At 47.3% G+C, this 15,517-nt stretch overlaps 1 long non-coding RNA gene across 4 annotated transcripts; it reads left to right on the forward strand.

Moving 5' to 3' along the window:
• The first annotated feature begins 603 nt into the window (after positions 1 to 603).
• LOC144269061 (uncharacterized) lies at positions 604 to 15,015 on the forward strand. Of its 4 annotated transcripts, XR_013346881.1 has the most exons (7): positions 604 to 982; positions 8,463 to 8,877; positions 11,404 to 11,630; positions 11,736 to 11,838; positions 12,598 to 12,716; positions 13,319 to 13,406; positions 14,741 to 15,015. It is a non-coding gene; the product is annotated as an uncharacterized LOC144269061 (long non-coding RNA). The 4 variants fall into 4 exon arrangements; XR_013346880.1 differs by lacking the exon at positions 11,404 to 11,630 and having other exon boundaries at positions 615 to 982; XR_013346882.1 differs by lacking the exons at positions 11,404 to 11,630; positions 11,736 to 11,838 and having other exon boundaries at positions 616 to 982; positions 8,463 to 8,954.
• The last annotated feature ends 502 nt before the right edge of the window (positions 15,016 to 15,517 follow it).

The following is a 15,517-nucleotide window of genomic DNA, read 5'->3' on the forward strand; positions in this document are numbered from 1 at the left end:
CCTCCCACCCAGGTGCAATGCGTTCCTTCCTTCCTGAACCCAACCCCCAGCCCTGCTCCATGTCTCTCCACATTGCCCTCACTTCTGCAACATACCCTGGTCTCCCTGGCCTGACACACTGTCCTCAAGTACCAGGAAAGACAGAACGGAGCTCAGAAAACGTACACTGTTATTTCTCCTCTGTCGTGAGTGGCGCTGTCATTCCAGCCAGTTGGAAAAACAAGGAGGCGTCCTTGGGGCCCCTTAGAGACTAACACATTTATTTGGGCAGAAGCTTTCGCGGGCTAGCCCCCACTTCCTCACTAGCACGGCTACCATCGGAAACCAACTGGAAAAGACACCCCAGCCACCTCCCTGGGTCCCACCAGACCCTTCTCTCTGGTGTCTCTGAAGCAGAAACATCAGAGCTCCTCGCCCCCACCTCCCAGCCGGGTACGGCTACGAGCGGCTGGGAGGAGACCCTGCCACGTCCCAGCATCCAGGCCCCGGGGCTCGGCGCGATCTCCCTTGGCCGGGGCAGGGGGGTGCAGTGTCCGCGGTGAATCCTTCCTCTCCCGGGCGCGTTCAGCCTCTTTCCCTCCGTGCCGCAGGGCGGCTGCGCTGTAGCCTGTGCCCGCAGCTGTGTGCGAGCGAGGCCCGGGGCGGGGGCGGGCTGCGCCGCTGCCTCTTGACAACGGGCCCCGCGGCCGCCTCCTGCCGGCGCCCGGGCGCTCTCACGCGGGGCAGAGACACCCGGCGGCTGCCCCGCTCCGCCTGCGGGCGCCGCCTTGCCGTGCCCGGGGTCGAAGCGCTGCGGCGGGCGCTGTGGGGCTCTGCAAGCGGCGCTGCCGGCCGGGGGCCTCGGGCTGCGGGAAGTAGCCGCTCCTGCCAGGACGCGGCGTATCCGCAAATGGTGCGAACTGCGCCACAGACACAGACCAGCAGAAGCTGCCGTGCACAGACCAGCAGAAACCTCACCGAAGGCGCAGAGAATAAAGACACAGTGAGTACACACAAGTGAGGGCCAACTTAAAGCCGTTAAACTAGAAAAGGCTATTTTCAATATATATATATATATATGTCTGGAAGAGGGAGGACTGTAAGCCAACCCCACCTGTATCTTTCTGTTGTAATCCTGCTGGAGATGGGAACAAACCTTCCAGATCTATATGAAAACTTCGGGAGCAGATACAAAAGAACAGGGGATAAGAGTAGCCATTTTACCGGAAGCTCTGGAAGTTTATAACATTCTCACAGCAGCCAGCTGAAAATGCTTCTCTTTTGGATGAGGTCTTCACAATGCTTAGGAACTAGGGTAACCGTAAGAAAAATGTTGTGTTTGAACGGCACCAGTTCTGTAGTGGCCTCACCTACACTTAGGGGAAGAGCAGATAGACAAGTATGTCACAGAGCTGAGGCAAAAAGCAAGCATTTGTGTTTGGAAACACTGAAAAGGATATTCTCAGCTACAGTACTGTGCTTAGGTTTCAGAGTAGCAGCCGTGTTAGTCTGTATTCGCAAAAAGAAAAGGAGGACTTGTGGCACCTTAGAGACTAACCAGTTTATTTGAGCATAAGCTTTTGTGAGCTACAGCTCACTTCACCGGGAGCTGTAGCTCAGGAAAGCTTATGGTCAAATAAATTGGTTAGTCTCTAAGATGCCACAAGTACTCCTTTTCTTTTTGCGAGTACTGTGCTTAGTGTCACTGATAAAGGGCTAAAGGAAAGGTTGTTGAGGAAAGTGGAAACCTGATTTGGGCTTGCAGAAAGGAATAGGCATTCGCAGAGCCTCCCAAGCCGCAAAAACACAACTAGAGATCCCGTCTGGGCCACATACTGGCAAGTTTGTAGAGGCTGTTACACAAAAGAATACTCATGGGGAGGGCCCAGCTGCTGGTGCGTCAGAGCAAAGCAGGCATACCAACCACTCACACAAAAACTCTGTACACACTGTGGTACAACACACCTAGCCTATGGAAAAATATGCCACAAATGTGGAAAATTAAATCACTATTCTATTTGCAGAGCAACACACTTACCCAAAAGGCAAAGCCACAAATCTCTGACTGAACTAGAATGTGAACAATCTCTTTTTGTGTATACAGTGTCACAGGGAAACAAATCCTATAGCTCTGTTAGAAATCATATAGCTTGCTCACAGAACCTTGGTATCCTACACTGTATGTAAGGAAGGTACCTATGAAGTTTTAATCTTGATATTGGGGTGGAAGCTAAATGTTTTCCAATTCAGTGTTTGAGAAAGATAGCAGGTCCCATCTAGATAAAGCAGTCTGATGATGTGCTTATAGCATATGGTGATTCCAGAATATACTCTGAAGGGGAAGTCACTTTAACAACAGCAACTGTTAAAGCTAAGGTCAGTCTTCAATTGAAGACTTCACCTTAGTGATGAAGACTTAATCACTAAGGCATTTACAACACTACTGATAGGCAGAGAAGCCTGCATACGGGTACACCTAGTATGTATGAATGAGTATGCTGCACACAAAAGCACACAGCACTAAGAAGAATTGCTTGCACAACACCTGGAATTCTTCAGGGGACTAGGAGAATTCTGTGGGAAGGATCGCATATATACAGACCCATCAGTCACCCTTGTCATACAGTGCATGGCTGCGGAACTACACCTTTTGCAGTGACAGACTCAGAAATTCACTCAGACAGTTAGAAAAGGAAAGAGTCCTAGCCAAAGTGAACTCACCCACTCCATGGGTTAACAGTTTAATCATAACTGGGACAAAATACGGCAAGATTAGGATTTGTTTGGATCCCAGATGCCTTAATAAGACTATACTGATACAGCATTATTCTATCCCCACACCAGCAGATGTCCTGACTAGCTGGTAAAAAAGCACATTTATTATGCTAGATAAGAAAGATGGATATTGATAAGTCACATTAGATAATGAGTCATTTGATCTTTGCACTTTTACTACACTCTGGGACAGATACAAGTTTCTCTCTTTACCTTTTGGAAGAGATAAGGTGGTTCAGTAAAGATAATGCCATAATAAATAGACATGAGGAATGACTAAGAGAACATGCTACTGTGTTCTGTTGTGTTCCAGTGGTTTGAGCTGCACCGTTTATCTGCACGCACACCAGCTGCCTTAGGTGTAACCGTATTGAATGGTGGAGCAGTTGGAGCAAATTGGCTGCTCTGTCACTGTGGTATGAGGAGAGTTGCATCTGTACGTTGAGGGATCAAGTATTCCTCATTTCAGCATTGAGTTTATAGGCTTTGTCAGTAGGGGGTGCCGGGCGTGTGTCTTGCTATGGGGATCGTCAGCCATCTGGTGGTCTATGTGACTAGTCTCCAGTCCTTAGTGAGGAGTCAGTGAAGGCAATGTCTCAGAAGGAATCCTCAGGGCAAGGGTGAAGAGGTAGTAACATTTAGCAAATCTGGGATGGTTAGTGTTTGTGTGTAGGTAGCTGCTGTTGGCTATGCCTGATCTAAACTTGAGTTTTGCCTGAGCAAAGAGTAGATGCTGGACTTTGTCCTACGGTGCGTATGTGCTCTGTTCCCAGAGTGTCTGTAGTATCTGTAAGGGCAGTGTGTTATTGGCATGTTGGAGTATCACTCAGAGGGCAGAGTAAAGGTTGCATTGCACAAATGGTTTGTACCTTAGCTTTTTATTTCCTTGTTTTCAGAGGTTTAAGGTTACCCCCGTCCACATTCTGGAAGGGCATTAGGCCGCACTGAGTAAACCTAACTCTGTATTAATGAAGGTTTGGGGCAGTTAATTTCCTTGGTATTTTAAGGGGAAAAATTCTTACTACCCCATAGAGTGGTTGCCCTTGCTGGACCCCTGAGGGGAGGTGCAGTTGCCCTGAATTGTGACACCTGCTACTAGAGGGAGCTGTGGAGACTGTTCTGTTGTTTGAATCCATAAAGAAAAATGCACCAAAATTTGAAAATAAACTCTCCCCATCATGCCAGGCCTGGAAAGAAGGGACTCAGCAGGGGAGGAAGAAGATGACAACACGGTTCAGCACATAACAGAGGGAGCCATGGTTTAGGGATATCACACCAGCAGGAGCACTATTTCTCTGCACCGCAAGAAGTGCGGTAAGAGGGAAAACGTCACCTGGTCATTCCACAGTGCCCCACAGAACAGCAAAGAATACGCTGAGCAGAAGCCATCAATGTCTGCAGATAGGAGCCACGGAACTAGTTAAGTGACTAGGAAGAGTCGGGTCCGGAGGCAGGTTGTCTCCAGATGAAAGGATATGTGAGCTGTACCATTTCACATAACTGTACATGGTGGAGACTGAACAGATGTCATCACCTGTATTATGTTAATGTAAAGGTTAATGATGTGATATTGACAATGGAGAGAGATAGAGGAGTGGCAATGACCATGATCTCTGAGGGCGCTTACAAAAAAAATGTTATCTGAGGTAAGAAACTATTGTGCTTTTACAGAATTGCAGTAAGGGCAGAGAGGGGTATTAAGCTGTCTCCCTGTCACTGTAACTTATAAAGGTGTCTGTTCACCGTTAAAATTAATTGTAATGGAAGGAAATGGCCTCCTAGTAATAGTCAGAGACTGGCTATACAAGAATAAATTGGATTGTGGTACATCATCTGCCAGACAGAGTGGGGGTACTAAAAGACCAGTGTAATTAGTACAGATATGGGTTTGGTTAAAGACATACACCAGCAAAGCAAAGGCCAGTCCTAAATTTCTGAAGACTACACCTGTTCCATATGCTCTGTTCCAAGAGCCCATGGAAAAGCAACTGGATGACTTGAAAAGCAGGGTATACTGTCTCTATGGAGTCCAGTGAAGGAACTGTACTAATTGTGTGTATCCCGAAAGGTGATGATAGTGTAAGAATTTGTAGGGATTATAAAGTCACTATAAACCCCAGGCTGGAGATGGATAAATATCTATTTCCTAAACCACAAGATTTATTTGCAAAAGCTGACAGAGGGAATGAAGTCGAGCAAACTAGACTTGCCCCAAGCTTACCAGCAGATGGCAATGTAGCCAGATGCAAAAACATTTCTGTCCACAAAACACACACAAGGGTATTTAGGTATGAAAGATTACCCTATGGGGAGCTAGCACACCTGTTCTGTTTCAATGAATAACAGATCAGGCACTGCAGGAGGTAAATGGTGGTGTCTGTTATTTAGAAGATCTATTAATAACTGGAGGACTTCAGAGGAACATTTAAAATATCTAGAGGGGACTTTAAAGAGATTGCAAAAAAATTGTAAAGTTAACAGAGATAAGTGTGCTCTTTTTCAAAATCAGGTTACTTGTTTGAGGCATTGTGTAGATGCAGAAGAGGTTTACCTATTAAAAGAGAATACAAAATCCATTGAGAACGCTCCAGTGCTATAGCTGTCTCAGAGCTTAGATTGTTTCTGACCATGTTAAATTATTATGGAAGATTCATTCCAAATTTAGCAACATTAATTGCAGAAACTATACAGTGGGTTTGGATGGAAAAGGAACATAAAACTTTTGAGGTAGTGAAAAAGAAACTAGTTCCAGTTTATTGGTAGATTGTAAAACTGAGCTTTCCATAATTAGGACCCTGAGAAAATTGTGACTGCACAGAAATTGTGGAATTAGCCCAGAACTGCAATTTTTCCTACAGTAGGAAAGTAAAAGTGGGCACCTGTACGTTCTCATGCTTGGGGAAATCTATAGCCTCACCTGAACTTCTGCTTCAACGTAAAACTGTCCATGGATGCCTGCTTCTGTCGCTCCGTTGTAGGGGAAATTGCAGCAGTTTGGGGTGATTCAGTGTCTGTTTTTATACAAAGGAATGCAGCAGTGACCTTTTACTGATGGCATTCTGTGTACATCCTGTGAAATTTGCTATTTTACCTGTGACTGCTGTAATTAAAAAACAAACAAAAACAAAAAAACCCAAGATTTTCTCAGGGCCCTACCCATAACTTAGCCTGTGATGCCTCTCCTGTAGGAATTGGGCCTGTCATTTCACACATTTGTAAAGATGGGAGTGAAAAATCCATAGCATTTGCTGGCAGAACATTATCAAAGGCTGAGAGAAAAGACTCTCAAATTAAAAAAGAAGCTTTAGCATCGTTCGGGAGGTTATTAAATTCCATGAATACCTGTTTAGGAAACAATTGACCTTAATCACTGATTTAGAAGCATAGGGTTGGAAGGGACCGCAAGGGTCATCTAGTCTAACCCCCTGCTAAGATGCAGGATTTGTTGGTTCTAAACCATCCAAGACAGATGTTATCCAGCCTCCTTTTGAAAACCTCCAGTGAAGATGCTTCCACAACCTCCCAAGGCAGTCTCTTCCATTGTCCTACTGTTATTAGTGTTAGGAAGTTTAATCCACTGGTAAAAATACTGGGTCCAAAGGCGTTCCACCATTAGTGGCAGCAAGGCTGAAGCGATGGGATTTGATCTTAGCAGCGTACCTGTATGCCATTTATTATAGACCATCAGAAAAACATGCTACTGCAGAAGCACTGTCCTGTTTGCCCCTTTACACAGGGAAACAGAGAGGAAAACTCTGTGTATCGAGTCTCTTTCCTAGATGACCTTCCTATTTCAGCTAATGATATTGCTCTGGAAATAAGAACCAAAATGGGATCTTTTAAAGTGATGCACTATGCACTATCAGGGTGGCCAAATCACATAATCGAAGAACAACTTAGCCCTTACTATTTCAGGGAACTGGAGTTATCCCTGTAGGATGGTTGTTTACTATGGGGACTAGGGTTGCCTGGTGTCCAGTTTTTGACCGGAATGCCCTGTTGAAAAGGGACCCTGGCGGCTCTCGTCAGCACTGCTGACCAGGCCTTTAAAATTCCAGTTGGCCGCCCACAGCAGGGCAGGCAGGGTGCCTGCCCGGATCCATGCAGCTCCTGGGAAGCTGCCAGCATATCCGTCTGGCTCCAAGGCATAGGGGTGGCCACAGGGGCTCTGCATGCTGCCCCCACCCCGAGCGCCGGTTCTGCAGCTCCTGTTGGCCAGGAACCCCAGCCAATGGGAGCTGTGGGGATGGCGCCTGCAGGCAGGGGCAGTGCGCGGAGCTGCCTTGCCGCACCTCCACCTAGGAGCCAGAGGGAGGAGATGCTGCTTCTGAGAGCTGCCTGAGGTGAGTGCCACCCGAAGTCCACATCCCGAACCTCCTCTCGTGCCCCAACTTCTTGCCCCATCCCTGAGCCCCCTCTTGCACCCAAACTCCCTCCCAAACCTCCCCTTCCCAAACCCCTGCCCCAGCCTGGAGCGCCGTCCTGCACCCCAAACCTCTCATTTCTGTGGAGCCCACACCACCAGCCCAGAGCCTGTACCCCCTCCCACACCCTGCCCCAGTCTGGAGCCCCCTTCCACACTCCAAACCCCTCTGCCCCAGCCCAGAGCCTCCTCCTGCACCCCAAACCCATCATCTCCAGCCCCACCCCAGAGCCCGCACCCCCAGCTAGAGCCCCCACCCCCTCTCACACCCCAACCCCCTGCCCTAGCACGGTAAAAACGAGTGAGTGAGCAAGCGAGGGTGGGGGAGAGCAAGCGACGGAGGGAGGGGGAAATGGAGTGCGGGGTGGGACTGCAGAGAAGGGGTAGGGCCTCAGAGAAGGGATGGGGTAAGGGCGTTCGGTATTGTGTGATTAGAAAGTTGGCAACCCTAGTCCTGTGTAAGGCAGTAATGACATTTCCATGAGAAGCAGGGAATGAAGAGGGAAAGCTGTCTGAAGCCTGAGTCCAGCAGAATGAGCCTTACCTGGATTTTAGCTTTTTGTCCATATTGTGTTACAGCCTATACTGGTTTCCTGACAGCCCCTCCCCCAGGTTTTTCTGTCTAGGGTAGAGAGTATTGGTATGAAATTACAAGGGGCGGATGAAGTGGGAAGAAGGTGTGATAAAGCAGATATTGGGATCAGTGACACATCTGGTAGAGGTAAAAGGGGGGTAGGGCGGGGTAATGAAGAGGCATTCATTGTTACCAGATAAAGGCTCAGTACAATTATAGGATGTGGCTCCTGAAGTTGATTTAAGCAGGGTCTGAATGAGCTCTTCTCTGACATCTAGTGATCAGCTGGGGGGAAAGACTTCAGGAACCAGCCTTGTTTGCATAGGCACGCCTATTGTGCTAAGGTGTGCAGCGTGATGGAGCAGCTTTGCCCAGATGACCACTTTTAGCTGGTGTAGGACTGCAGGTTACTGTGGTGTTGGGTGCAGGGGTGAGGAAAGGTTGTTGTCCTTGTTGTATGAGTGGGGGCAGCAGAACTGTGCTTGGCCTGCCCTGATTGAGCGCGGTCACCCTCAACTTTACTGCACTCACTAAGCAGGGGTAGGGGTGCCAAAGGCTAGCGGAGAAGTAGTTGGGGGTGGCTGACTGAGGTGGTATAGTAGGTATAGGCTTTGCCCAGAGAGTCCCAGACATTGTTCTGACCCTTTTGCTCTCTACTGTTTAATAACTAAGCGGATTATACTCATTTGGGAGTCTCTTGTTTTGTTACAGATCACTAGAGCTGAAGTGGCTGATGCCCAGGTGCGTGTGACCTGCTGTGGGGCAGTATCTCCCGTACAAGAGACTGACCAGTCTGCTTTAGGAGCAAGGCTGCTCTTCTAACGGCTGAAATTACTGAGAGCTGTGTTAAGGGGCGGGACGTCAAGGCATCGCAGAGGTGGCAGTAGAGCGGCACAGTGGTGGCGTGAACAACGAGGCGGCTGGCGGCCGAGGGACTGGCAGCGACGCGGCCAGCGGCAGGGTGAACGATGAAGCAGTGGCGGCAGCAGGCAGCAAGGCAGAGTGAAGGGTGGAGCAAGCCGCTGAGGCACTGTTCAGCCCCTCCCCCATACCCACTGTGGTGGGAGGTGAACTCACCCGAACGCACCTCTGAATTCTGCATCTTTGCTGACCAAGCACAACAACTGTGAGTGCAATGTGGTGGAGGGAGAGGGGAGTGGCATGTTAAGGGAACACTTGTTTGTCGGACTTTCACACTGCAAGGTGAGAACCTGAGGCAAAGAACACTGCCCAGTGTATTGTGGGCTGGGGGTTTTGCTCATGGTCACATGCTTGTGGTGGTTCCCCAAATTAATGCTGGCTTCCTTTCCCCTTTTTATTGAAAGTTTTCTTTTCTACACTCAGACTCAGTACTTGCCAGAGGGGAAGTATTGACTCTTAGAGGTGCCCAAGGGCGGTGTAATTTTTCCCAGATTACCGGTGGGGACTCAGGCCAGTTCTGTATTCTGTTGTTAAGAGGGATCCCTAGATATTGAACCCAACCTCACCTGGCAGAAGGGTTACATTAGTAAAAACAGTTACTTCTACTCTAAAGAGCTAATAGAGAGTATAGAGGCAGATCTGTCAGAAAGGTGTTTGAGAACTGCCAGAGTGTTAAATGCAGGATGGGAGTGATTGGGGTTTTATTGTTAGGATTATTTTCTCTTTGTTATAGACAGTCCTGAGATACAACATCCTCATGCCCAAAAAGATATCTGGGTTCAATCTCTCTCTGCAGACAGTGCATGCTTCCTGCACAGCAGCCTTGCAGCAAAGTTTGATCTGCTCCTTTCAGCCAGGTCACTTCCCACCATTGCCCCAGCTCCCTGAGTGATAAGAACCAGCCAACTGGGAAACAGGGGAGGAGAGGGTTTAAAACAGGACTATCGATTAGGAATATTGTTACAAATCTGGAGCACCCAAGGACTTCCCTGTTGTCACTCTGCTGAACTGCATGGCCCCTGAGGGCTGCACTGTGACTGTGTGCATAGGACTTGGCTTCTCCTGCCCCAAAAATCTGGGCCTCAATGACTGGAGCAAAAGGAGATTCTCCACTAGATGTTAGCAGTATAGAGTCTGGTGCACAACTAAGCATTTCTGATTCTATCCAGCAATGCCCTAGAGTGCACATATACACAAAATAGTTGAGTACAGTGTTAGTGCTGTTTTATAATGGGGATGATTCCTCCCTGGGCTCAATCGTTAAGTAGTCCCAGCCCTTGTATGGGGCCATATCCCCAGGGCTTCCTCCCTGGAGACACTATCTTCCTAGAGCTGGGCTCAGTCCTTTCTCAGTCCCAGCAGCCAACCGGGAGCTCCTTCATTGCTCCCCCACTCCCTGCTAGCAAATTGTCTTTGGCTCAATCCTAGCAGCCAGGCAGGAGCCTCTTATTCCCCCGGTCCCTGCCCCTGCTTAGCTGCCTGTGCTCCTGCCGCTTTTCCAGCCAGGCACGCCGTCCTTTCTTCTCCAGCTCCAAACAGCAACTAACTGATGATCTGTTCTGCAGCTCCTTTTATATGGCCCTGCTGGCCCCTGATTGGCCATTCCAGTAGCCCCTCTGATTGGTTGCTTCCTCGTAACCACTCTAGGCCTCTTGGAGGATCTCTCCACAGCTCCTTTCCTGGGATGGGTGTGGCAAACCCTGAGGCCTCCAGTCGGGGCCTTTGGGCCTACTCCACCCCATCACAGGCCCCCAGATAACAAAGTCCAATAATTTTGGATCGTGTCTCTGTACTATGGTCCTAGTCAAACACTTGGAACATTAGTTCCCTCACCCTGCATGGAACTTAGGGTGTTTCCATAAAGCACAGTTTCTGGCTCTAGGTATTAAAAGAGCACCAGCACCATAGAAACCAGGCACTGTATTAATAGGCCTCCTCTCATGCCCGGTCCTTCCAGGGGGCCCTTCGCTACCCTCTCTCTCCTCCATGTCATTAAGTAGCCACAGTGCAACAGGTAAATCAGAAAGGTCTTCACAGGCTATTCGTGCTCTGGAGCAGAACGTTTCCTCCTCATTCATGATGTAGACTGATCCAGTCTCCCTGGTTTCAGTAATGCCGGATATGCAATAGCTCCAGCATGGCCACTGTTGATGGCAAGATGCTCTAAGGCTTCATCTCTCTCAGATCATCCTTGCGGAAGGTAAACGATGGAAGCGACATGAATAAACCACCCCAGGGGCAGAGGGGGTTACAGGCTGTTATACCCTGAGCTGGATAAAAGGAGAGGACCGGGTCAGCCAACCAGTGTTCTGAGCATTGTGGGCATTCACTGGAGCCCACTTGGCTCAGGACACATTGCCATCCCCTTCATTACATACAACCAGTAACCCACTTAATGAAACAAACATTATACTCAAGTTGTGTGTAGATTTCCTGTCAAACTGCTGCAGACTAGCTTAGGCCACACACATACAACCTAGAGACCGATTTTATAGGTATCTAGGTATTTAAATACCTTTGAAAATTTGCCCCCAGTGATTATTTTGCAGTTCCCACTTTGACCACTAGATGCCATTGTTCTTTCACAGGAATAGAACTGCCACTACTCCCAGTAGCTAAGGAAGTGGTGGGTCATAATATCATCACATGGGCATTTCTGCAGGATCTGGGACACCTCTTATGTTTAATGCTTGTTAATAATGGATCCTCTTTCCCATTTCTTTGTTTAAAGCTTCAGGATGATTGTGTGATGATGCAGATGGAAACCAAGAACAACCCTTTTACATGGAGAACATAAATTCAAAGAGAGATTTTCCCCCTGGTGTTATATATGTCCACAAGCTTTAAACAGATGCCTTTTGAAAATTTTTAGTCTCAGGGCCAAAAATCTTAACAAGACAACTGTAAAGAAACTGATTGGATGAACAGGGACTCTCTGGGGTGATGGTGCCATGCAAGGTGGGAGCCCCGTGTATTTGGAATCCACCTCAGTAGGTCTTTGGTAGAGAGAAATTGATATTAAAAGAAAACATCTAATGCCCTCCTCTGTCCTCCCATTCCCAGGTCTCACAAAAGAATATCAGTTTCTCTTTCTCAGCTGAGCAAGAACTTTCTTTGTCCAACATCAAACCAGCTTCAGTGCTGATATGTAATTACTATAAAAGAGGTAGGAGGCCTGGCTGAGATCCTTGTCTATTTCCACTAAACTGGGTGATGTTTATTTGCCCTTTGCTGCTGGTACCTTACCACAATTGACAAAAGGCCACAACCAGTCTGTGTGTTGGATGTTAGCCCCATGCCCCTCCCAGATGCGACCAGTAGACTCATTGGAACTCACCAGACACTGCCTGGTTTTTGTAGCTCTGCCTTGGGAATGGATCAGTCCAAAATGGGGAGATTTCAAGAGAGTTTCATCAAATATTTAGTGACTTTCTGAACATGTCAGATTCTGCCCAAGAGTTTATAGATCAGCTGTGAAGACAGGTCATTCTGAAACAAGGGAGGCTGTGAAGCAGGGGGAACTCTTGGTGCCAACTGGTGGAAGACACAGGGATGCATAAATGTTACAGGGATCCCTCTGGGTCTGGTATTTACATACTACTTTGTCAGAGTCTGATGCAAGGTCTCTACTGAAATCTTGTCACACTGGCCATCATAATCATTGCAAAATATATGTATGGTTAATATGTAAGGAGTTATGCATATATAATGAAAATTATGTTTTAAGTTCTGTGAGTTGAATGCACCCACCAGCAGTGGATAAACAAGTTTATTTCAGCCAGAAAATGTTTATCTATTGGTCTGTCTACAATTCAATTGGGTATTGTATACTTCAGAATGAACACCTATTTACAGTCTGAGCAAAATGCTAATCAAGTGATTGCAAAGTCTCCAGCGAAGACAATGGATTTCTTTTTTACTACAGCTGTAGGGACAGAAACACACTCTGCACTTTTCCACTGAGGAGGCAAGAGGTCAGCATACTTGTATCATGAATGGAAGATCGCAGCCTAGCTTGGCTGTAATACGCTGGAAGGATTTTGGGTGAGTTTTTGCTCTGTCTGATATGACAAGTAAAGTATAGGCTCTAGAATGCATGTTACGATTTTATTTTATATGTAACACTTTGTTTCCAAAATGTCTGCTTATTATCACTTGACTCTCTGCTCTTTGTTTAAAAAACAAAACAAAAAACTTTCTCTATAGACAAATCTAAGTGCTGTGTGTAAAGCAGAGCTGTGCTGTACTGCTCTTTGGGAATGGCAGATCTGGAGAAGCTGAGAGCGTCCAGTGGATCGGGGGCTTCGCACTGCAGGTGGATGCTTGGAGGGCTCAGGGGTTGGAGCGTATCTATCATTAACCAGTACAGAGAGTGGGGCCTGGAAGGTAGTGCTTGTCTTGCCCCAGGCTGGTGGTGGTGGAGAACCGACCCACAGCAGGTGCAGACAAGGCTTCCTCATGCTCAGGGTGAGTGGTAGCTAGGTCCCTTATATCCATGGATACCCCTGGGAAGCATCACACAGTCTTCAACTTCTCAAAGGTTTTCGTGAGTTGGGAATATTCTGTAATGGGGGCAGGGGACATTCATATGGCGGTTACAGCCGTGGTTCGATAGAATGTGACATTTGGGTTTTTTCTTTTCCAAGCAAACACGTCTTGCTGAGTGCAGCACAGCCTGTGGTCAGACATCTCACCCGGAAAGCAGCTGCAAGTCTGCAGCGATTAGAGTAACGTGTGAGTGATACTTTACATAGAGAGCGATAAGAATAGGGAGAGGGGAAGGTGGGGGGAGGAGAGAGTGGGTGGCATGCAGAGATGTAGTTAAAAGAAAGGAAGAGTTGTTCCAAATCCAGAATGCTCTGAGGTATTTGAAAATGAGCCCATGTCACTGGAAAAATATACAAGATTTTGCAGATGTTGGGCTTGGAAGTGAATCCCTTTTTACAGTGAAAATAAACCTATTCCTGAGGAGAAAATGTGCCCATCAGGAGGGATTTTCAAAAGCAACTAAATGATTTAGGAGCACACGTGCTATTGAAAGTCAGTGGGCCATGTACTCCTGAGGCACTTTTGAAAATCCCACACATCAGCTGAAAGTGACTCTGGAATCGGAACTCTTGCATATTCAGGATTTGAAACGTCTCACAGTGCTGATGCTGTAACAGCCACTTCAGGGAACTTCATGGAAAAGTGAAACGTGGGGCATGAAATTGCCTAAAACATGGTGAAAATCTCTGTGCTGATTTCTACAGCTGCAGTGATTTGTAGAGCAGGAGGCGAAAGGAAGTGGGATTAAGTGTGGATTTTTCCCTCCTAGCGCAACCAGAATTCCCATTAAAGCCCATGGGGCAGATTCTGATTTCTCTTGCTCCAGCATAAATCAAGAGTAACTCCCATGAAGTCCACAGAGTTACAGCGATGAAAGAGAGAGCATGGGTGGGGATGTAGGATTGCTCTGCATGGGCCCAAACAGACTGTTTCATGTAATTAATAGAACCCCCCTTTCAGGACTGGCCTGTTTAGCTGTACAGAATGACGACATTTTCTGGGGAGAAAATTGGGCTTTTTTTTTTTTTTTTTTTTTTTTTTTTGGTGCAGACTCCCCCTTTTCATTGTGGTGACAGAGTGCTGAGGCTGAACAGCACCCTCATGGCTTTAGCCTCCATTAGTTCCCCCGGGGACAGCTGCTAGAGCAATTAGCTAATCAGAAGGGGAGGCTGGGGAGGTAAGGAACACATTAGCCCTTAGCTGGCTAACCTGATAGAAGCCAGGAAGGAAGTGCTACAAGGGAAGGAGGACTTGGCTAGCTGAGTCCAGGCTGAAAGTTCCCAAGAGAGGGAAATCTCTTTTCCTCCTAGGACCCTGGTAAAGATGGAGTGAAACATGTAGGATTAAAAACTGTGATGTTGCCCTGTACAGGTGTTGGTGGAAGGGTTTGGAACAAAATACAGACTGAACACTAAAAGAAAGTGGGTCTGAGCAGTTTCTGGAGCATCAGAGGATGGACAGAGCATCACCCTGTTATAATCACTCATGGTTTTTTACTCTGTGTTTTCTCTTTTTCACAGGACAAGCGTGGAATGTGAACTGAGGAAAGAAGCCGGACAGCTTATTTCCCTCTGACTATAGACTGTTAGTAAATGTTACACTTACAGTCTGACAGACCGCACGCTGTGACTGTGCAGTAGGTGACTTGGCTAGGTTCAGCTCTAGTGTGTAGGTCCCCTCCACGAACTCCCCCCAGATCTATAAGACCACACACTATCCTGGTTCCACGGTCAGACTGAGAACAGCAATTGGCCAAAGCATGTAACATTTCCCATAATAAACTTCTCAAATTCCACATGCCTGGGTCCTGGTTATCTTGTTCTGTCCACACACTTTAGTGGTATGAAACTGAAGAACATTTTTTGCTAGTAAACTCAATGGCATTTCTCTCTTGTAGTGCAATAACAACTTATAAACACCCCAGCTGACCAATTCCAAAATTTCAGGGAATGTTCTAGACATCGGTGGGCAGAACCCTGCAGATTTTGAAGAAACATGGACAACTGGAAAAGCCTGATTTTCCACTGGTACATGTGTGATTTAAAGTCAGGCATACAGGATGCCCATTTGGTGCTGCGGGCAGAGAAATCTCTGGTGCCCCCTGCTGCTGCATACACAAATCACAGGCAGCTGTTTAATATGCTGCTGTCTCTCCCTTAGGTGGATTGCTGGGCCTATGTAAGCAATGATGTGTGCAATTTCTAGTTAGAGCTAGAGGCAATCCCAAAAAGAAAGTAACAAAAGGGCAATGGAGTTATGCATGACTCTTTGATGAATCATCAGGAATATTATGGGCA

This window comes from Eretmochelys imbricata, chromosome 1 (genome assembly GCF_965152235.1).
Source record: "Eretmochelys imbricata isolate rEreImb1 chromosome 1, rEreImb1.hap1, whole genome shotgun sequence".
Classification (NCBI taxonomy): Eukaryota; Metazoa; Chordata; order Testudines; family Cheloniidae; genus Eretmochelys; species Eretmochelys imbricata.